The following is a 24048-nucleotide window of genomic DNA, read 5'->3' on the forward strand; positions in this document are numbered from 1 at the left end:
GAGTTACTTCAGGCATATCTCAGGAGAGTGTCCAGAATAAAGAATTAGCTGAAAGGATATGTGTGTGCACTCAGTTTATGACCCTGAAATTTAGATATAAACAGGATCCCCAAAGCGCTTCCCAGAGAAACATGATACCCACACCCCTAAGTTTTCTTTGCATGTAGGCCTGGCACCAGCTGTCAGCCAGGTTGGGCACTGACTGAGGGCTCCAGGGGTTTGGAGAGGCTCAGTACTGGTCCAGCCTGGCGGCTTTATCATTCACCTTCCTCTGGATGCTTTTCAGTAGTGGGCAGCAGTGCCACTTTGGAGCAGCAGCCAAGCCCAACTCCTATCTGCGGTGGCCTCCCAACATTCTAAGGTGACCCAAATGTGATGCCCTGTCCCTTTAGATCTATGACATGTATCCAGGTAGTGAAGGAGCACTGGTGAATCAGACCAAAGACCTATCTAGTCCGGCATTCTGCTTTTACAGAACAGATGCCTATCAGAACCCCGCAAGCAGGAAATGAGCACAGTAGCCCTCGCCCCACTCACATTCCCCACAGCTGCCCTTGGGTCTGGTTCAGAAGCTCCATCTGGTGCAAAATGCAGTGGCCAGACTGCTGGGGGGGGCGCATCTGGCAATAACATGTGACACAATTGTTAAAGCAGCTGCACTGGCTGCCCATCCACTACTGAGCGAGGTTCAAGGTCTTTGTATTTATTTGCGAAGCCCTGAACTATTTAGGTTCAGGGTACCTTAAGGAAAGCTTGAACCTTATATCGATCCCTGAGATCTTCTGCAAGAGCATCACTGGCCATTCTCCAAGTTGGCAAGGCTCATCCGGTAGCAACAAGAAATAGATCCTTCCATGTCATCAGCCCAATATTGTGGAACACCCTTGCCAACAAAGATTCAGCGGGCGCCTTCTGTTTCAGTTTTTAAGCTCCTGCTGGAAACTTTTCTATTCCATCAGGACTTTGCAGGCAATTTAGAATGTACGTTTCCACAATAGTTAGCTGGTGCTTGTTTTTAACTTTTTATATGGATTTAATTGTATGGCTTTATGTACTGTCCTTGTAAACCACATTGATATTCTTTATGAATAGCTGTATATAATAATAAATAAATGAACTTGTGTTTAGAGGCATATCACATCCAATACTCCACCACTGGGCATACTTTTAAAAACCTCTGTCATGTCCCTGTTTTTCATCTTGTCCTAAACGAAAAAGCTCCAGATATTACAAGGGAGTTAGTTGCTTCAGCCCCACCATCGTTTTGGTTGCCTTCTTCTGGATGTTATTCAGCTCTACAATGTTTATTTTGGCCACAACCAGAACTTCACACAACCTTCCATTGTGAAATTGAGAGTTTTATTTTCAGCTCTGCTCCTAATGAACCCTAACATAGCATTCACCTTGATCCTAAGATCTCTTTCCTTGTCATTCACTGTCAGTTCAGACCCTTTATGTGCAATTATGATAGCAAGGTTCCTGAACGTGTCCAACTGGCTGAACTACCTAAGGAGGACTGAGCCATATTTAAATCACAGCCAGACAATTTCATGTGTTACTATTACCTCCATGGAAATTAATCGAGTACATGCAACATCTTCCCAGCTTGTGTGCTTGCAAAAGGAAAGGACAATTTTATCACACTTCATATATTTTTATATATTTACTTCCTTACTATATTTATTTATATAAGGCCACCCAATAACATTGCTATTCGGGCACATCAGAAACAGAAAATGCTAAAATGCAGTTAAAACAAGAATGGCATAAAATTGCAACCTAAAAATGTGCAGCAGAAAGAACAATAAAACCAAATAACTGAAAAACTAGGCAGCACATAAATACTGGCTGGAAATGGTAAATCACGGCTTAAACAAAGGCTGAGAGAATAAAAAGGCTTTCTTGGTGTGGGAATGGTGATAAGGAACACAGCAGATAAGCGGCTCTGGGGAGGACATTTCATAAACAGGGTGTCACTGGTTTAAAAGCCTTTTCCTAGAAAGCCAGCCTTCTCCCTTCACTTTGTGGGGCACCCAAATCAAGGCTTCTGAACATGGTCCCAAGCTGTTTAGAACTTTAGCATTTAAAATCTTGACTTGAGATTATAAATGGATTGGAGGCAGGTGCAGTAGGTAAAGCAAAGGAATGAAATTATTGAGTCATCTAGTTAGCAGTCTTAATGATCACCTATGTTTCTAGCCTATTCTCAAAGGCAGCCCTGCATACTTGCCTGGACTACTGGATTGTGGCACTGCCCTTGAAGACTGCCTAGAAACTGCACTTAGTGCAAAACGTGGCTGCTAGGTTGGTGAATGGGGCAGCCCAAAGCGAGCATCTGTTGCCATTCCTGAAAATGCTACACTGGCTGCCAGACAAGTACTGGGTACTAGTACTAGTATACAAAGTTCTAAATGACTAGGGGCCCAACTACATAAAAAAAACTTCCCCAATACCGACCACCTCATGCACTAAATCAACAGAGGAAGCCCTGGTGGTAGTGCCATTGCTGCTGCCGCCTGGTTAGCACTGAGCCACAATGGGGCCTTCTCAGTGCCGCTTCCCCATTTCTAGAATGTGAAGTGTCTGCCTCATTATTAACATTCAAGAGGAATTTTAAAACATTCCTGTTCACACAGGTATCTGGTGGTTGAATGATACTGACCCTGGCAACCTTGAAGTTATTGGCTGTGGGTGTACATGATTGGTTTTTGTTTTTTAAAAAATGTTCTTCAATTTATTTTATTTTTTATTTTATTTTTGCTATTTTGTTGTTAGTTGTTTGCAATTTTTATAATAATAATAACAACCACAACAACAACCGTATTTCCATAATTTCTTACGTGCAGATTGATTTCCATGTAGGGAATTGTTATTATTAAAAAGCTGCCGCCATGTATCACAAGAACTGCACTCCTAAGTTGCAAAGAGCCCAGAGCAGCACAGAGGGTAAGTCTGGATGATTATTATGCTGCCATCACAAAACTTCTCCTTTATACTCCAGCAGCCCTGGGGACCTGGGGGAAAGGAGTGGGCAAAGTTTATTAGAATCTATGAACAGCCCACTGACTTTGCAAAGCCAGCCTAAAGCTCCTTTGAAGCATAAATCAAGAGAAGAGACGGCCTCTTAAGAAGATGGATGTTGGACTTGGAATAACGAAATATTTATTTAAAGATTCAGCCTCGCTGTAGAAAATACAAGAGGACATAAACACTGAACACTTTATATGCACTGTCTCTAGCAAAGCAGATACTTTCAGTTAGGTTGTCACTCCTTTAATTTATGTCCAAGTAGTTACATTCTCACACTAAAAAGCCATGGGTATTTTTTTTGTCCCTGAAAGCAAGACAAATGCTAAAGCCAATATGGATCTGCCACGCTGACTGGGCCAACTTTTCAGCTTTTCCACTTGAAATGGTTTTAAAGTATAGATCAGATTTACTTCTAGACTCCTGCTGCTGTTTTGCATTTTATAACTGATGTTTGCTCAGACATTTTCCCAGGTTAACGACCCCAGCTTTGCAAAATCTAAGCCCTCCTGTAGACAGCCACCCTAGCATGAGTTGGAAAGCTGGAAGGAATTGATTTTTCATGCCTGTGGCCTTCATTCCCCAAAACTGGATAAGTCCTATAAGGAGAAAAAAGAAATGAGGTTCACATTTATATTGCAGAGTATCTGGGAGAAGCAGGGCCAGCCCTGCCATTAAGCAAAGTGAGAAAGCTGCCTCAGGCAACAGACACTGCAGGGTGGGAAGTAATGCCAAGGTGTTAGAAGACAGAGCTGTGGGTGCCATGTGGCTAATCTAGCCTACCGCCTTCAGCTTTGGTTGAGGACTCTGTCCCGTTTCCATTGATGAAGGACAATTCCACAGCCAACCCTGCCAGCTTCTGGGCATGAAATTGGTGGTGGGGTAGGGAAGAATCTTGTCCTTCACCTCAGACAACAAAATGTCTTGGCCCAGACCCAAGGAGAGGATTTCCACAAACATGCCAGAGACTAAAGATTTGCGTTTGAAAGACCAATGCTAGGCATTAGTCCACAGCCTGTGAGATCTCAAACAAGTTTATAAAAGTTTATGTAGTTTCATATATCTTTCAAAAACAAAACATTTTTAAACTGAGGTGACTTACAGATTTGTCACATTAATGTGTGAAGCTCTCTTCAGAGACAAAGGCCAGGTGAGCTGCCAAGTAAAACAATTTGCAAGTTCCCTCTCTCCAGGGGTGGCCCATCCTGTTTAGCTGTCTGTATGGAAAGATTTCTCTGGGACTCCATCCTGCTCAAGTCCTCATTTCTCCTGAGAGTCATGATATGCAGTAAGATGATCTTGGGCCATGAGTTGCACATTATTCTTCCAGAATGCCATCTCTGGTGGGTTTTTCATTCTTATCAACTCTGGTTGTTTTGTCCAATGTTTGGGGTGGGGTCATATCAGGTCAGTCATTCCCTGTGCTAGGCTCCCTAATGGCCTCTTGCTCTAGGAAGTCTCTGCAGCAAACAGGCCCTTCATCATCATGGAGCAAAGAAGAGCCCATTCAACAGGGTCTTGCTTGGTTTCGATAGCTATCCACTTTCTTCATGCTGCAGCTGTCCATACAATCATTCCTGATAAGGAAGCTACAAAGGTGTAGCTAGAGCTCTTGATCTAGGGAGGTAGACAACTTGTCAACACTTATCTAGCATCCACACTCATGTATGCAAGCCCAGGTCTTGCACCTGTATATTTTGCACCCAATTCTGATTTTCTCTCTTTCTCAGAATGCTTCAGTTCTGAGGCTGATCCTAAATATGCCTACCTGGAACAATGAATGTTGAGTTCATTGTGAATTAATTCCTAGAGAGCTAATGTTATGAGGTGGGGGTTTTGGGGTGGAAGTAGGCTGCATGAAAGATCCTTCTAACTCCTGGATCCAGCAAGCATTGAAATATAAGCCAGGTTACTTCCCAATTTTGAGATGATCACCTGGGTGATGGGCCATTATGGAGAACAAAGGAAGATGCTCTGTGTGAGAGCATACCACTGTGTAAGGTGGGACTCCCCCCTCAACAGATAAAGCAGAGTTTAGAGTAGAGTTTGCAGTGATGTGAGCTAGAAGGAAAGCAGCAATCTGGAGAGAGAGAGAAATGCTTGAGGGCAGCGTTTGATTTCCCTAGTTAAGGCCCCTAGCCTGGGACCTCTGGAATTTCATACTGCTTGGAGACTGAGGTGGCATGCAACCATACATACAGCAACTCTAATTCCATGTGTTTGAGAATCTCTGTGATTTAGCCAAGTACTACCTGATACAGAAATGCACTGCTATGCCTTTTAAAATGGGAAACGTAGGAAGCTGCCTTGATCCCCCTAGCTCAGTATTGTGTCTCCATTTACCGGCAATATTTTTCCAGGGGTCTTTCCCAACCATGCCCAGAGACACTGCAGATTAGACCATAGCTGCCAAGTTATCCCCTTTTTTAAGGGATTGTCCCTTATGCTGAATAGGCTTCCTCGCGAGAAAAGGGAAAACTTGGCAGCTATGGATTAGACCTAGGATTTCTGCATGCAAAGCAGAGCCTCTACTGCTGAGCTATAACCATCTCCAAATCTGTTCATTGTTTTTATACTGCCAGTTCTGTGAAGAATTTAGTGATTCATTTAGGTAAGAGGCCAGTAGGACAGAAAGAGGCACACTAGAGACCATGCAATGAACTAACGGCTTGTCGTCATAGCTAAGCTTGTCATCATTATAGACATGGAACATTCAAACATATCTCTACTGAACTGTCCAAGATAAGGCTATCTTGGCATTTGATGAAAAGAGTGAAGGATTCCTGTGGTTTTTCTTGCCGAGAATTTGCTTGGCCAGTTAACGTGAAAGAAAAATGCATTCAAATGGACTCCAATACTGTAAATGATGTGTGGTATATTACTGAGACACTTTCCCAGAGGTATCCAGATCATGGAATAAAAATACATTTATAGGAAAATACCCATTGAAAATTGCCAGTTACATTGTTTAGCCAGAGTGTGAAGCTCCTATCATTCACAGCTGTAATTTACTAAACCAAATTTATGCCCACAGTGAGGATGTATATGCATGTGTACACATAACAGCATTTGGGAATGTTGTAGGGTGCATTTTGTTGTGTATGTTACAAGACACATTGTTAAGACTTTCTCTTTAAAAGTAGGTTATAAATATGTTATATAAGTGCACAAGGAGGGAGGAAAAACCCTCATAAATTCAGGACAATGAATAAGGAACTAAAGAGCTATTAAGGATTAGAATATCATGGTGCCGAGTTTCTGAAATGCAGTCTAGAACTGGAATATGTGCACTAGCCACTAACTGGATTTTTTCTGTGTTTCTCCCACAAATTTGTGTGTGTGTGTGTGTGTGTGTGTGTGTGTGTGTACACACACACACACACACACACACACACACACATGCTAATAACAGTTGTTTAATAAAAAAAGAGCTACCGGTATCCTGCTCAGACAGGATATCATTTCACAACAAGCAGCTTTGCCTTTGGTGCAAGAGTATTGGGCTAACTTGAATTAGAAGACATCAAGACGGTGTAGAACTCTATATGCAAATACCATAAAACATAAGGTACATAAGAACAATACAAAGTGATCATAAAAACGAGTGACTCCTCTTGAAAAAGATGGGAGCAACTTGGATAGGCCTGTCAGGATAACATATAATCAAAAGACAACAGAAAATTAGCAGCAAGGATGCCTGCCAAATCTCTGAAATATATTTATATTTATAAATATGAAACAACTCAAGGACCTGCTTGCACTGTGGAAAGAAGCAGGAGAAGTTACCACATAATATGAATAGTGTGCCAACAGGAGTTCCCCATAGAACCACCATATGATCCAATCAGGGAGAGTGTCAAGCTGTCACTTGTTTCCCGTACTGAGGAACCAGCTCCAAGCTGTCTCACCATGCAATTTTATGGGGTGATTGTGACATTGATACGCAATTATCTGAAAAGAGGGGCACTGTTTGAAAGCACCCTAATAGAGCTTATTGCACACACACCCCTCCCCGCCAGTTCCCTTAAGAACAGTGACGGAATCTCAACCAAGAAGTTTGTCCTGCACATTGTCATTCCCCCTCCCTCTTTTTGGGATGACAAGTTAGTTAGTTATCTGCCTGGCAGGAAAATGGGTCAGACTGTCTCCATGTACCTATACATTGCCAATAGGTGTGTAATAACAAGCCATCGCAAGGTGCCCTGCTGATCAACTGGTTGGCCTGTAACCTTTGAGTACCTCTGTGCTTGGTGCATCATTACAGCAGGACCTTTTGTCCTGATGAATTTTCAGGAAGACCATTTGCGAGGCAATTTTTTACTTAAACCACCACTGATACATAGGCCCAGATTTGCTTTCAACTGGGAGATTCTTCTAGCCTATCTGATTCTACCAGGTGCCTTTGTAAATCATTAATTCTTGGCAATTATCACATCAACAACAGGTAATGACCTTCAAGTAAGCCAGATGGCAGATCTTAAAGTGAGCTTGATGACCGGTCTCAGTTTCAAAGAGTTCAGAAGATCGTTTTTCTCCCCCAGCTGTGGGGTGAAATGGTGACTACAGCAAAAGGGTGTTCTCTCTCTCTCTCTCTCTCTCTCTCTCTCTCTCTCTCTCTCTCTCTCTCTCTGTGTGTGTGTGTGTGTGTCTTGCTCTCCTCTGCACGCATACATTCACATATACAAACACATCTGGGGACCGTGTGTGTGTGTGTGTGTGTGTGTGTGTGTGTGTAGAGGTGCTGGCTAAAAAAGAAAAACAGCAGAAGCAATACAGGAAGAGGCAGTGTCTAAGTGTGCCTTGATGTTGTTTTAATGATTTTCAGAAAGGTATGTGTTGTATATCTTTAAAGTCCTTGATTTCAAGAAAGGTAAGAATTAATTGCGTTAATAAACAAGCCCATATTTTGACAGACTTAGAAATTAGTAAATGCAGATGTGTGTGAACCATTCTTCTGATTATTAAAATGGTTTAAGTTAATTTAGATACTACCGTGTTTCCCCCTTTTTAATACGTAGTCAGAAAGTAAGCCATAGCAGGCTTTTAAAGCATTTGTTCAATATTAAACACCCCCTGAAAATAAGCCATACCTCCACGCAGCAGCGCCGCTCGCCTTGAGGCAGCGGGACCCAGCAGCAGCGCTGTCCTTGTCCTCCCGCTGCTGTTGCTGTTGCTGCTGGGCCAGGCGGAGGCGAGGCCGCTGCTCGCCCCTGGGGGCTGCATGGCCCAAGGCTGAGCGGCGGCGGGAGGCCCGCGGGCGCTTCTGCACGACTGGAGTGACGGGCGGCGGCGGGAGCGCTGCTGGCCCCTTCCGCGCCGCCGGAGCATCGTGGGCTGCATGGCCCAAGGCAGAGCGGTGTTGTGAGACCGGGGCAACAGGCGGCGGCGGGAGCGCTGCTGGCCCCTTCCGCGCCGCCGGAGCGTCGTGAGCTGCATGGCCCAAGGCAGAGCGGTGTTGCACCACCGGGGCAACAGGCGGCGGCGGGAGCGCTGCTGGCCCCTTCCGCGCCGCCGGAGCACCCGGCGAGGAGGCCTGCCTCCCAAGCGCCCGGAACCGGCGGCTGCAGAGCGGAGCGCTCTGCCGCGCCGAGCGCTCGGAGCGCCCAGCAGCGCCTTGCAGAGCGCCGAACGCTCAGAGCGCCGCAGCAGCCTGGCCTCTTCCTGCCTGCCACCCCACCGCCCGGAACCGGCAAGGAGGAGGAGAAAGGGGCGCCTGGGAAGGAGTCGGGAGGGCCCTTGCTGCATGAGCCATGGGCACCCGGCTCCTTCCAAGCACAGTGAACGCCGCGCCTCGCTTTGAGCAAGAGGCATGAAAGGGACGCGGCGACGAGGGTGATGGCTGCGCGGGCGGCGGCTGTGTCACGTCTCCCGGCGGCCGTGGGGGCTCTCGGTGCTGCCTTGCCCGGGCCCCGCATTCCCCAGAGGCCGGCCTCATGCGGTGGGTGGAAGGCGCGCGGGTGGCCTGTCTAAGGCCAGGCGGGATCCCTCAGCCCTCCTCATCCTCATGTGTTTATTTCATGAAACACGCCCCCCCCCCAAAATAAAGCAGCAGGAACCTCAGGGCGGTTGGCGGGGGATGGGTGGGAGAAAGATTTTAAAAACCACAAGAAAGGCATCACCGGGCGGAGCGCCGAGCCAGCGGCCTGGCCTCTTCCTGGCCATGCCGAGGAGGCCTGCCGCCCCACTGCCCGGAACCATAGGTACCATAAAAACATAATAAAAATAAGACATCCCCTGAAAATAAGACACCATGTGGTTTTTTGAGGGAAAAAAGTTATAAGACGGTGTCTTAAAAAGGGGGAAACACGGTAGCTATATACAGGTTGTCATCCATTTGTCTCAAGAGACTATGGAGTGTGCCTCCAGGGCAGGGAGTAAAACCGTTGTTAGCAGCACCAAAGTAACTTCCCCCGGGCAGTGTGTATAGAAGTCCTGGGCTGCCCAGATGACAAGATCCCCATCTTCGCCTCTATGATGTGGTCCAAAGGAAAGGAAAGCAATACATTTGGCACCAGCTTGACTACAGCAGTTGCCAGGAGGCGACATACAAGGTGCCATCTAACCATTTTACGGACTCCACTCCATATTTGTGGAGGCTTTACTCCTTAGCCTTTTCTTCTCCTGAAGATATCCTGCATGGCAGTAGAGGTTCAGGATCAGAGTTTTACTTCTCCTAGATGGACCACATGACCTTAAAGTGGTGCTGTGCAATGCTGGCTCAATGACCAATAAGACCAGTATCATCCATGGCATCATCATGGGTGGAGGAATTGACCTGGCATGTGTAACAGAGACACAATAGCTGGGCCTGTTCTTGCCACTGCTTGTTCACTGCTTCTCTTACACACAGCAGCCTAGGTCACGTTTTGCAGTGATTTTTAAAGAAGTCCTAGTTTTCACCAGGTGTCCTATTAGGGAGACTCAACTTTCTGAATGTATGTTCTGGAAGCTGGGCAATAGGGGCAGTGCAGGAATCCTATTGAGGTACCGACCTCCCTGCTGAACCAAGGATTCCCTGCCCAAGCTGCTTCAGGTCATGTCAGATGAACCACTTGAAAATTGCTGAAAATTGCACTGAATGGTTTTTCTGCTTGTAGCAACTGCAATGCTCTGTGCTAGATGTTGTGTAATTTTTAATTGTGTTCTTATTGCTTTTTTATTTCTTATATATTGTATTTTATTACAATTTGAATTCCATGGAATTCAAATTGTAATACAATAAAGTACAATGTAAGGAATAAATGAAGCAAATAAAAAGCAGTATGAATGTTTAATGCGATGGATGTTTTGTTTCCTCTCTCCAGCCACATATCTACAGAAATGCCACAGAGTTCCTGAATGAAGCGCACACACCACAGCTTGGGAACCCCTGGTTTAAATTATGTCACAATGGGACATATGGGATGTCTCATTAACAAAAGGGCCCTCTAGGAAAGGGAGTATCTAGCTTACCTAGGGAGAGGAATCTGTGAAGTAAGATTGGACTCATGGTGAAGACATGAATGGGAATTTTCATGACATGAAAGTGAAATGGGAAGCTAACAATATCTATGGAAAAGCTGTGGTAAGTGACATGCAGTGTGATCATTTTCCAAACTTAAATTTAGAGAAAAAAGGTATAATGGTACACCATGGGGCATATGCTATTCTACACGTTGATAATGCATTAAATTTTAATGAAACAAATACATGTAAACACAGTATATCTGCAAAGCAAAACTACTGAAAAAGGAGATTCAACAGATGTGAAGAAAAATTACTCTAATGCGCACGTCACAGATGTGAAACTTTTCTAACTACGTTCTAGCGCATGCATGTAACGCTAAAGCATAGATTAGTATTATATGTAAACCAATGTAATGAAGTGAGGAATCCTAGCAGAGTTTCCTCAGAGGTTGGCGGGGGGCAAGGAAATAACAGTGATTAACTGCCCATTATTTCTTCTGAGACCATGGGATATTTTGCACTGGTCTACCTTAGAGTGAGAGCTGGACCATAAAGAAGGCTGATCACCGAAGAATTGATGCATTTGAATTATGGTGCTGGAGGAGACTCTTGAGAGTCCCATGGACTGCAAGAAGATCAAACCATTTTGAAGGAAATCAGCCCTGAGTGCTCACTGGAAGGACAGATCCTGAAGCTGAGGCTCCAATACTTTGGCCACCTCATGAGAAGAGAAGACTCCCTGGAAAAGACCCTGATGTTGGGAAAGATTGAGGGCACAAGGAGAAGGGGACGATAGAGGACGAGATGGTTGGACAGTGTTCTTGAAGCTACGAACATGAGTCTGACCAAACTGCGGGAGGCAGTGGAAGACAGGAGTGCCTGGCGTGCTCTGGTCCATGGGGTCATGAAGAGTCAGACATGACTAAATGACTAAACAACAACAACAACCTTAGAGCTGTCCACAACTAGGATTGGTTTTGGTTTTTTTACTTCTATCAGATGGGTTTGGAAAGGTCGTTCTGTCATAAACAGAATATGGCTATTAGTAGGAAACAATCCTGTGGACAAGGAATCGTGCTCTCATTCAATAAAATGTTTGAAGGGGTTAAAATGTGTCATCATCCTAGAGAGAATTTTTGGCAAAATGGTCTTTTACACAGCCAAGGAGGGAGCCAGAAAGGAAAATCAGGAATTCATACAGAGGCATTTGCATCTGAGATGGAATAATATAAACCCTCAGGATATTGGCAGGTCTTTCTCTGCTGTAGAGGATACTGTCCCTTCCTTTATTGGAAAGCTCTTATAGCCAAGTTGCTACAAGGTTATCGCAGCTCCCTCTCTGGAAGTAGAGGAGTCTCAGCTTTCATTTCATAGGGAGAAGGCTAAAACACATTCTGCTTCATGAGACGGCTTTCCATTGGAAGATTTGCTCTAAGGCATGTTCATGAAATGATCCACTGGATGCTGCAAAGCTGAAAACAAAGAGGACGACGCATCTGCAATTACACATATAAATGTGTAAGTAACGAAATAGAGATTATCTCCGTTTCCATGGCAATCATTCTCTCAAAACAGCTGGATTGGCAGTTAAGAGGAATAGCTCCGAAAACCTAGGAAATAAAGGTCTTGTAATTGCATCAACTGATAAATAAGAAAAAGACATAGAGTTGCAGAGTTGAAAGAGATCTCAGGAGGTCATCCAGTCCAGCCCTCTGCTCAGTGCAAAAATCTGCAAATCAAGATGCAACCACAGCTTCCCTGGCAGGCGGCCATCCAGCCTCTGATTCAACACCTCCAGCAAAGAAAGCCCACCCCCTCCCAAGACAAACATGTTCCAGTGTCAAATAACCCTTACTGTCAGGAAGCTACTCCTAATGTTCCAGCAAAATCTGCTTCCCTGTTGTTTCTACCCATTGGTTCTAATCCTGCTCTCTGTGGCAAGAGAGGACAAGTCTGCTCCATCATCCACAGATATTTGAAGACAGCTGTGAGGTCTCCACATTGTCTTCTTTTCTTTTCATGCCCAAGCCTCAGGCTCATATGCAGATTGCTCCATGTCAGATTCAGATTCTGTGCCTGCCCCCAACACAAGCTAGGCCATGTGGCTTGACATTCCCACATTCATACACCCAGAAAGACAAGCCTAAAGTCCTCTACAAGCTCCTGGGCAGGTTGAATGTATTCCTCTGATTTCCTTCAAGGTATTACAGCATGCTCCCTCTACCTCTACAATTCCCCATCATCCCTGACCACTGGTCCTTCTAGCTAGGGGTCATGGGAGTTGTAGGCAAAAAAACATCTGGGGGGCTGAGGTTGAGGAAGCCTGTGCCGCAGTGTGCTCAAATAACTTTTTTTTAAAAAGCAAAACATCCAGAAACACATGGTCTAGTCTATATAAGCCTATTATTATTTTTATTTATTTATTTATTTATTTATTTATTTATTTATACCCCGCCCATCTGGCCGGGTCTCCCCAGCCACTCTGGGCAGCTTCCAACAAAAGAATAAAACACAATAATCTATTAAACATTAAAGCCTCCCTGAACAGGGCTGCCTTCAGATGCCTTCTAAAAGTCTAGTAGTTGTTTTCCTTTTTGACATCTGTTGGGAGGGCGTTCCACAGGGTAGGCGCCACCACCGAGAAGGCCCTCTGCCTAGTTCCCTGCAACGATATATAGTGCCCCTGAAAAGAAACCAGCAGTGTGTTTCTGTGACTCTGCTAACATTATTTCCTAACAAGTAGAGAATGATTCTACAATAACAGAAAATAATCCCCCCAAAAGGAAGTCTGCCTGTTGTGAAAGCAGCCCATGCTGCCTTATGTGATATTGAACTCTGCCATTCCTTAGCCCTGTTTGTTTGTTTGTTTGTTTGGTCTGGTGATTGTGGTTCCCGTGATCAATAGATATGTAGCCCGCCCATGGTGCATGCATGGTCCTCTCCTACAGAAGCTTTAGCCTCTTTATTTTGCCATATGTTATTTCAATGCTACAGAGGAAGCTAAGATGGGTTATGGATACTTCCTGGAGATGAAGTGCAAAAGAATAGGGATCATTTCTAACTCTCTTCCATTAACTGCACGTCGTCGTCGTTTAGTCGTTTAGTCGTGTCCGACTCTTCGTGACCCCATGGACCATAGCACGCCAGGCACTCCTGTCTTGCACTGCCTCCCGTAGTTTGGTCAAACTCATGTTCGTAGCTTCGAGAACACTGTCCAACCATCTTGTCCTCTGTCGTCCCCTTCTCCTAGTGCCCTCAATCTTTCCCAACATCAGGGTCTTTTCCAAGGATTCTTCTCTTCTCATGAGGTGGCCAAAGTATTGGAGCCTCAGCTTCACGATCTGTCCTTCCAGGGAGCACTCAGGGCTGATTTCCTTAAGAATTGATAGGTTTGATCTTCTAGCAGTCCATGGGACTCTCAAGAGTCTCCTCCAGCACCATAATTCAAAAGCATCAATTCTTCGGCGATCAGCCTTCTTTATGGTCCAGCTCTCACTTCCATACATCACTACTGGGAAAACCATAGCTTTAACTATACGGACCTTTGTCGGCAAGGTGATGTCTCTGCTTTTTAAGATGCTGTCTAGGTTTGTCATTGCTTTTCTCCCAAGAAGCAGGCGTCTTTTAATTTCGTGACTGCTGTCACCATCTGCAGTGATCAAGGAGCCCAAGAAAGTAAAATCTCTCACTGCCTCCATTTCTTCCCCTTCTATTTGCCAGGAGGTGATGGGACCAGTGGCCATGATCTTGGTTTTTTTGATGTTGAGCTTCAGACCATATTTTGCGCTCTCCTCTTTAACCCTCATTAAAAGGTTCTTTAATTCCTCCTCACTTTCTGCCATCAAGGTTGTGTCATCTGCATATCTGAGGTTGTTGATATTTCTTCCGGCAATCTTAATTCCTGCTTGGGATTCATCTAGTCCAGCCTTTCACATGATGAATTCTGCATATAAGTTAAATAAGCAGGGAGACAATATACAACCTTGTCTTACTCCTTTCCCAATTTTGAACCAATCAGTTGTTCCATATCCAGTTCTAACTGTAGCTTCTTGTCCCACATAGAGATTTCTCAGGAGACAGATGAGGTGATCAGGCACTCCCATTTCTTTAAGAACTTGCCATAGTTTGCTGTGGTCGACACAGTCAAAGGCTTTTGCATAGTCAATGAAGCAGAAGTAGACGTTTTTCTGGAACTCTCTAGCTTTCTCCATAATCCAGCGCATGTTTGCTATTTGGTCTCTGGTTCCTCTGCCCTTTCCAAATCCAGCTTGCACTTCTGGGAGTTCTCGGTCCACATACTGCCTAAGCCTGCCTTGTAGAATTTTAAGCATAACCTTGCTAGCGTGTGAAATGAGCGCAATTGTGCGGTAGTTGGAGCATTCTTTGGCACTGCCCTTCTTTGGAATTGGGATGTAGACTGATCTTCTCCAATCCTCTGGCCATTGCTGAGTTTTCCAAACTTGCTGGCATATTGGGTGTAGCACCTTAACAGCATCATCTTTTAAAATTTTAAATAGTTCAGCTGGAATATCATCACTTCCACTGGCTTTGTTATTAGCAGTGCTTTCTAAGGCCCATTTGACCATTGTGCATTAACTGCACACTCATGAGCAAAATGAATAGTGCCCCAGCTCCCCCTTTTGTACACTCAGAAGCTTTTCATTTCTCTGCAAGTATTAATTCAAGAAATCTTTTCTGCCATGAGACCATGGCTCTTTAAAAGCACTCAAATTGGACAGCACTATGATTAGTTTCTGATCCAACACAGATTTGGGAGTTGCTCTTTCACAATTTCATCAAAGTTTGCAGGTTTAATCTGAAATCAAGCAGGATTTGAGTTTGCCAATGTCTATGGTAACTTCTCTCTCTTACATCCAGGATGTTGGCTTATATTATGAATGTATGTTCTGCATTATTTTATTAATAATACTGCCACAAGTTTGTCATGGCCTTTAGTTAGAAGAATAAACTTCGGAACTGAACTTTTGTTGAAGTGAAAATATTTATGGAAGAGGCAAACCCAACATTTGAACTGTCCAGTTGTGATGGAAAGATAGGGAGGTGTAGGGTTGCCATATTTCAAAAAGTGAAAATCCAGACACAAAAGTTGTTGACCTTTGTTTCCCAACGGCCAAATCCCGAATACGGTATGTCCGGGAAATCCTGGACGTATGGCAGCCCTAGGAAGGTGCAAATATTCCAAGGAATGTTGTGAGATCTGAAGATTTTCTGTGATGGTGACAGTTGATTTTATGTGAGAGGCCTCTGCCCCAACAAGATCAGACCTTGAATTGGGCAGACTATCTGGTCCAACTGTGGCTCCTGTTGGCTATGCAAGCAGGATTTTATTTATTTATTTTGGTCAATTTTGCAAAAATGATAGGGGCAGCCGAGCATTTTCTTGAGCTCCTGGACTTCCAGTGTTGCAAAACAAAGAAGTACCCCAGCCACTAACATGGAAACATGGTCTCATTTGACAACATCTTTATAACTATTATGTTGCGCGCACACAAACACACACACACACACAGAGAGAGAGAGCTTAATACTAAGACAGTCTCCAAGCAGTTTACAATACAACAAATGCAATATGTTTATATGGCAAACAACAAAACTGAGAAACTGTAGTATAATACAATGCAATGAAATATAAAACAAACCTATAGTACAATTGAATATAAAACAATATAAACCCAAAACAGAAATATAGCAGCACATTTTGAAAACTTCTTATGAGGCAGGGATCCCTGATGTGTGCCCTTTTCAGAAGTGCAGTGCAGAGCAAAATGGGGAGGGGAGTTGGTGAGATGAGACATGTACCTCTAAAAGCACCATTTACATCATCCATCCTTATATTTGTACTTCTAAATTAGATATTGCCCAACAAAAGTTTGAATTCCGCTTACACTTTTGAAAACATTACCCATCTGTTTTATGATTCAGAGAAGTGGTTTGGTGAAAATTTCTTTGGCACAGAAACATCTTTAAGATGAATTTTTTACCAGTTCTGATGCTAGCAAAGTGATGTCGTTTTGTCTTCCATCTCCCTTAGCTTTCCCCCCTCTATGCCATATTCTACAGATGCCTCATTAGTGTGTCTGGACAGGTTAAGATTTTAAAAAGAAAAAAGGAGTCCCTGTCAGTTGGGAAACATAGACAAGGAGAAAAATGGATTCTGCTTCCCACTCGGCTCTCAATAAGCGCAGCTAAAGGGCACAGCAACCATAAACCTATTGCATAGAGATGCAATCCTTGGATGTCCCTCATAGTACATACTCTGTATAGGGATGAGCCAATTTGTCTGTTTTGGTTCCCTCTGTTTCTTATTTCACTTAAGTTCAATTCTTCACATTTCCACATGTTTGTACTCATTGCATTTTAGTGCAAATTTCTCCTAACATACACAATGTTGCTGGATTCTAATTCTTGACCATTGACCACGCTGGCTGGGACTACAGTAATGGGATCTGGGAGTCCCATAACATCTGGAGGGACACAGGATCCGCATCTGGGCTCTCCTGGTGCCGGCTTTATTATCAAGCCTAAGCACATCTTGACTACTGAAACATGCGTTGACCCCCTGCTTCCTTTCGCTACCCTTTTTAACTGTGTGAAATTTTAGGTTGCAAGCTTCACAGGGCAGGGACTTGGTGACACATTGATGAAAGAAACACCCTCAGATCCACACATCAACTCTGAGAAAGAGTAAATTCAACTCAGAGGGAAAGGACACAGACATAAAATACCGTGAGTAAGAAAGGAGGGACTCAAACACTCACTCACACCTACCTGACCTTTCAGAGCCTTAAAAATGAGTTCGCTTCAGTGGAAAACATATCATGTGCTCAGACTACAAGAAGGCACAGTTTTAAGCTTATTGGGGACAGATAACTTATGCAGGGAACTCCCAGAAAACGGCTTGCCCTCCTTCCCAGATTAAAAGGAAAGTGAGCATGGAGAGAAACATGTCCATGAAGGACCAGATACTTGTTAAGGCTCCTTCTAAACATGACAAACTCTCACTAGAGGTATCCAAATCGTGGCATTGCAGGCAGCAGATTAAAACAGAAGAATGAAAAACTAGTCCCATTAAATTTTTATATATACTGTACTCTTTTTATTTTTGAAAAGAGGCGAGGCATTTCATCCCACACTGTCCTCAGACATCCAAATTCTGTGCTGGATGAACATCCTTTTAAAGTTTAAAACATGTCTGGGGCACTTCAGTGTGAAAACAACATATGCTTTTGGTGGGTGCTGAGATTAAGAGAGCTAGGAATCATCATTGAGAATTTGTAAGAGGACATTAATTAAGTGTTGTTCAAATACTAAGATAAGCATCTAAGCATTCTTGTTACACATTGCTGGTTAGGTCTATAGAGATCTCAACACACACACATATCCATACCCTCACTTACAACACATACTTGACTATTCAACTCCATGACTAATAACCATGCACATCAGTTGGTTTATACGTGAAGCCATCAGGATTTATCGAATGCTTGCAGCCTGCTTAAACTTACTGTGTCCAGGACAGTCAAATTTTCCATTGAGTCACACACTCAAGAGATTACCAACAAAGAAGAAAACATTGGTCTGGTCTGGATCATTAAGGAGAGCAGCACAGAGATGGTCGTACATTTTGCCTTGTCAAACAATTATATAATGAAATTCCATTCCTAAACATAGGACTCATATTACAGCTTTATGTGCCCCTGCCATCCCCAATTCATACTCAAACTGCTTGAGGAGCCATTTGCAAGTGGCCTATCCATGTACCTCTTCGGGGAAGGCTATGGTTTGGAACTGGCTTTGTTTTGGATAGTGGGTCTTCTCATTTTGGTGTTTTGGACTGATTTTACACTTTGGTGAACATTTGAATCAAAACTTTGCTTTGGTTCATTTTCCAAAAGTTTAGATGACTTCTCCATTGACTAGAATGAAGAATAACAACAATTGCCTTTAACTTCTTCACTTTTTGGCAAGATTGGGAAAAAAGTCCACAGCCTTAGTAGACTGTAAGACTGACTAATATCCAAAAACCTGATGCATGGGAGAGATTTTTGTTTGTAGGTTTCCTTGAAAGTTTGAGCTATAACTTCTTCTTCTTCTTCTTCTTCTTCTTCTTCTTCTTCTTCTTCTTCTTCTTCTTCTTCTTCTTCTTCATTTGAGAGGCAGAATATGTATAGGCTCTGATAGTACCATTTCCTGGAGGGCACTGATCATATTTGCAAAGTCTACACACACAGGCTCATGTGCTGAGGAGACACCAAATATATGGACCTGGGGGAACATGTGGACAGGTGCCAGCAGATACAACCAACTTCCTCTCCACACATCCATCCATACAAGTTTGAATGCCACTCTGTTCAGGCTTCTATGCACAAGCAAATTCAGAAACTCCATTTTGCTCATATGGATGCCATAACATGTACACAAGAAAAGCCTGCTGGATCACATCAGTGCCTCATCTGGTTCAGGATTCTGTCCTCCCAGTGCCCAACCAGATGCCCACAATCTGGATCCAATGACAATACCACACTCCCTTCCTGCAGTTCCCAGCAACTAGTATTCAACTGGTATGCAACCTCTGAATGTGGAGGCAAAGCCTTTGATAGCCTTTACCTCCATGGATTGGTTGAATCCTCTTTTAAAGCCATGGATGGTTAGAGCATGGACAGGGACGAGGTGCTGGGTCTCAAGGCTGCCTGAAAGCCTTTGCCATCTTTACACCTAACCCAGATATGTGGAAGCTCATTCTTCTTTTTACTGATTACTGAGAAGAAAGCCCTCTGCATGTGCTCAAGGGAAAACTTTCAGGATTGCCTCACATGTCCCAGGGCTGAGCCCTGACACTGAAAATAGATTCTGGCTTAGGGTAAGAAAAAGAAAAATTCACAACTAGGTGCATTAAACTCAATTAAATATATCCCTCCCTCTTGGTCTGGCTGATGGTGCAATCTTACTGGATGGGACTCAGCAATAATATAAAATGAACGTATCAGCTCTGAGTTGTTGTTGTTTACTTCCTCTTTGTGTCTTTGTGTAAAGTCTACAGCACTAAAATTGGTCTTTGCTTTCATTCTTCAAATCAAATTTGTCTCCAAAATGCTGCAGTTTTCCCAACCAGACTCTGTGCTTTTGCAATCTCTCTCTCCAGTTATCCTAAGGGGCTTCTCTCAAAAGCCTCAGTCAAGACAGCTCATCTCAGTGCCCAGGAGCTTTACATAAGCAATGCCCATTAGCGTTAATGGAAGATGCTTGCATAAATCTCTCAGGCGAAGATGGGAGAATAGACCCTTGGGTATATACACATGCATCAGTGCCGGAGTTCTTATCAGCTAAATGGAGGAAGATGCATTTGCACCTGCTAGTGTTCTGCTCCTTGGGCCTCCCCAAAGAAGCTTCTTGCACATGGCAATTCAAGAAGCAGCAAAATCCATTGTAGTGCATCTAGTTAAGTCAATTCTACAAGTGTAGAATCCAGGGCAGCATTTCAGTACTGGAGACATGAGGCAGTTGTTGCTTGCATATCTCAAGCAGGAGCTGGAAGTCTCCCTATTCCCCATTCCCCATTGTGATCTTTGCATTCCAGAACTGTAAATTGGTGGAATTACTTTTGCTATGCAAGGTGGATTTGGGTGACTGGCGTCTCATTCCCACTCAGCTACCCCTCACCCCACAAGTTCTCTTGGGTGTGTACCAGATATTTGCCTGACTAGAAACAGTCAGAGGCAGCAATAGTCAGTCTTGCTGTGCAGTTGTTTCCTTTACATGCACTATCACAACATAATTCACCTATCAGTTAAACTTTGCTAGTGAGGATCATATGTTAGGACCACATCATCTTCCTTTCCATATTGATCAATGATGTAAATGAGTTGCCAATTTGTCTATCGCTCTTATTGTTTATTTGTTATTGTTGTTACGTCTCTCACAATGTTATATTAGCATTAACACAATAATAAATTTTGGCGCATTTGTTTTGTGGAACACCATTTTTAATGGAACTCTCAATACATGTTTTTTGTTGGTTTTTTGCCGAAATTAAAAAGGCATTAAAATGAACTGGTAATACAATTTTAAAGAATTCCTGCACAATATAATGTTAGGTTAAAGAAATAAAAAGCCGACTACATCTATGGGGTCCTCTATTTTTTGCTGAATGTATAAAACATCCCAGCACAGTCTATTACAAAGGATGAATCATGGCTTAATAACCAGAGGAGTTCCCCCCACCTTTTGCAGACCACCTATTTAAATATTTAACTTCTTTAAATATTTTTTATATTTAATTTCTTTCAAAGCTTAATATACCAGACATGTCAACACATAACACACCAGGTCTATTTCACCCAATTCACATGGACATCTACCTTAAAAAGAAATCCTGTTCCAAAATTGCAGCAATGTTAATCTTATTAAAGTACAAGCAAGTAATGTTTCCCATGTTTTAAAATTTAGCACAGTTGTTAGCTAATATACCAGTGCAATGGGGTACTTGAATCATCGCCGAAAGACAGTAGCAGGGGGCAAATTTACAGCTAACAGAACAGGCTTTCCAGGACACTTTTCCTGCCTGTTCCTGTCCGCATTCGTCATCACGAATGGATGGTGACAAGAGCCAGAAGCTCAGTGCTTCTGGATGACAACAGGCACAAATCCATCAGGTGATGCTTCTCCCTAGCAGGGATATGTGGTAAGAGAAAAGGCTGCACCTGTTGAATTTCTGCCTGTGAAGCTGCCACCTCAGGCAGGAAACAAGCAGTATAGTGATGCAATTTGCAATCGTTGCTCTTTGTCCTTGTTTGTGATCCGGACTTAAATTGCCCTTTCCTCCATCTGTATAAAAGAAAAAAACAGACAATGAGGCTGATCTTTATATAAGGAAGTTATAGCACTGACTGTGGCACTGAATACCACTTGCTGGGGAAAGCAGGAACTTGTCAGCTTTCCAGGAACATCTGGTTGGCCACTGTGGGAAACGGGTGCTGGACTATGTGGATTTGAGATTAGACACAACAAGGCTCCTCTTATATTCTTGCAGCTCCTTGACCACAATTTTTCCCTCCTATGCCCCTGTGAGGTAAGGCAGATGGTGCAGAGACATTTCAAAAGTGAGGGCCAGAGGCACACCCTTCTATTCCACTCAGAAAGGAAGAGATGGCAGCTGTTGCAAAGAAAGCTGAGCCACTCGACATAGATTTTGCTCCCGCGTCTACAAAGAGAATACGTCAAGCGGTGGAATGAACCAAACCCACCGGGGCCTGGTGACGTTTGCACAGATTCTGAAGGAAACAATCTATGCAAATCTCAGAGCTGCTAAGAAAGGAGCTTCATTAGCGCAAGGATTTCTGTTTGTGCAATGGGAAGTCCCCCCCCCTTCCCCTCCATGCACTCCCCTAATCTGATCTGGAGGGGGGACCCCCAGAACAGGTTTAGGGGTGCACATAGGGTATGTGGGGAGTAGAACTGTAGAGTTTGAAAGAACTCCAAGGATCATCTAGTCCAACCCCCTGCAATGCAGGAATCTCAACACGTGGTTCCCCCATCCAGTTTGAAACCATACTGGGGGAGAAGGAAGGGAAGTTCAGTTGCAAAGCCAGAAGTTCTTGAGCAATGGAACTACTTCACCAGATATTGCCCCTAATGTTTATAGTGGAGGAATAGTGTGGAAAAGAAAGATAAAATGCTAGAAGTGCCGGACTCCAATACAGGCCTGACTCCAGGTTTTGAGGGTCCCATAGGTGGTGGCCCCTCACCTTTGTAATTCATGGGTGAAGGTCCCTGGCACTTGCCAAAGTAAATTGTCTGATGGCCCTAAAGGGTGCAATTTCTAAGAATGAGCAAAAAGTTGGAGAATCATGAAATGGATCCGACTATGTAATATAAGAGGGTGTATTTGGCATCATATACCTAAGCTTTAGCAAGGATTTTCTCATCCCTATAAAGGCTCAGGAAATGTGGACTAGAATGAAGGTGGAGGCACATTTAGCTGAGACACAAACTGACATCAGATTCAAAACGAGTATCCAAAGGAATCAGTCCAAAGCCCCACATTGTTCAGCACCTTCCTTAATGGCTTGGAAATAGGTTTCGTAAACTTGTTGAAGCTGTTGGCTGTTTTGTAAACTTATTGAAGAGACTGGCAAAGATAGAAGAGGGTAGGCTACAGTTCAAAATGAGCTCCATAAACTAGAGAACGAATAATTATGACAAAATGGAACTTGACAAAGACAAATGTAAAGGATTATAAATGCTCCTTTATACGATGCAAAATACCCAGCTAGGCAATATGTACTGCCAAAAATGATTTAAGTGTTACGGCGGATCACTAAACATGAAAGAAAGCTATGGCACTCTGGCTTTTTCAGTACCTGTGTTTGGGTAGAATTCTCAGTCAAATGTTAATCACTGCAACATGGAGACTTTCCCTATGAAGTATGTGAAGAACTAGGTCTAAAAAGAATTCTCCGTTGTAAATTTTTGTGTTGAATATTCTCTAGATATATATGTGGATCATTAACATCTGGCAAAGAACCTTTCCGTTTGCCACACAAAATGGCATGTTGCAAACACCTGCAACTAGGGGGTGTGCAAACCAAAGTAGGATCCTTCTGACATGCCTTGAACCAAAATACAAACCTCAAAGGGCAACTCAGATGTTTAGAAAAATTGTGCAGACAAGTGGGGGAAATGAGACTCCCCCCCACCTTATTTCCCCATAATAGGGAATGGGGAATACATGAAGCTTTGTTTTGCTGAATCGGGATTCAAATATGGACCTGAACTTAATCAGGCAGCATCCAAAGTACTGTTTTTCAAAGTGCCAAGTTGGTGTCTGAACCAAATCTGGTGGTCTGTGCAGCCCCCTAGGGTGAATCCTAGCCAGTAACGTCATCTTTCTTTATTCTTTCAGCTCCTGCCACCACAAGAAAAGCCTTGCATGTTAATTGGGGAGGTGGGGTTGAGAGACAAGGAACAGAGCAGTCTGTTAGGAAAGAACATTTCAGGATTATTGTGAATGAAGCAACACTAAGATAAGTGAGAATAAAGCCCTCCCAACCTTTACAGTTCGAAGCCAGGAACTAACATTGCTGCATGCTGAATTCACAGCTCAACATAGTATGACGTGAAGAACTGCTTTGCTTAAACCAGGACCGAGTTAGTTTGCTACCATCAGCGATGGATAAAGAAACCTTTTCCCAAGCATGGACATTTCCCAGGCTCTGGCAGCAGCTCCAAAATTCATTTCACCCTTTAATTCGATTTCATGGAGCAGAGTAAAGAGAGGTGGGGCAGAGGGAGAGGACCAAGGGGATAAGGGAAAGGGCATCTTACAATTCTTCCTTTGAATGCAGTGATGCTCTTGATCAGTGAGGGGTGGGATAAGTGGTTTCCATGGCAATATATTCCCAAATACACACACACATATTTGGCAGGGAAGGAATTCAGTGCCCTGTATTGAGTGTCAAATTTCAGCAAGAGCACAAGTCACTTCCATTTCATCATCTTCCCAAAAAATAAAAAAAATAAAAACCTCTGGCTTTAACTAGGTCACATTTTCTTACC

At 43.5% G+C, this 24048-nt stretch overlaps 1 long non-coding RNA gene across 1 annotated transcript in view; it reads right to left on the bottom strand.

Moving 5' to 3' along the window:
- Positions 1-20455: 20455 nt before the first annotated feature.
- The window catches only part of LOC148685969 (uncharacterized), a 30820-nt gene continuing 27227 nt past the window's right edge, over positions 20456-24048 (bottom strand). Inside the window, exon 3 of the long non-coding RNA XR_015949852.1 lies at positions 20456-21318. This is a non-coding gene — a long non-coding RNA (uncharacterized LOC148685969). The remainder of the gene's footprint in view (positions 21319-24048) is intronic.

Source organism: Zootoca vivipara, chromosome 4 (assembly GCF_965207765.1).
Source record: "Zootoca vivipara chromosome 4, rZooViv2.hap1.1, whole genome shotgun sequence".
Lineage (NCBI taxonomy): Eukaryota > Metazoa > Chordata > Lepidosauria > Squamata > Lacertidae > Zootoca > Zootoca vivipara.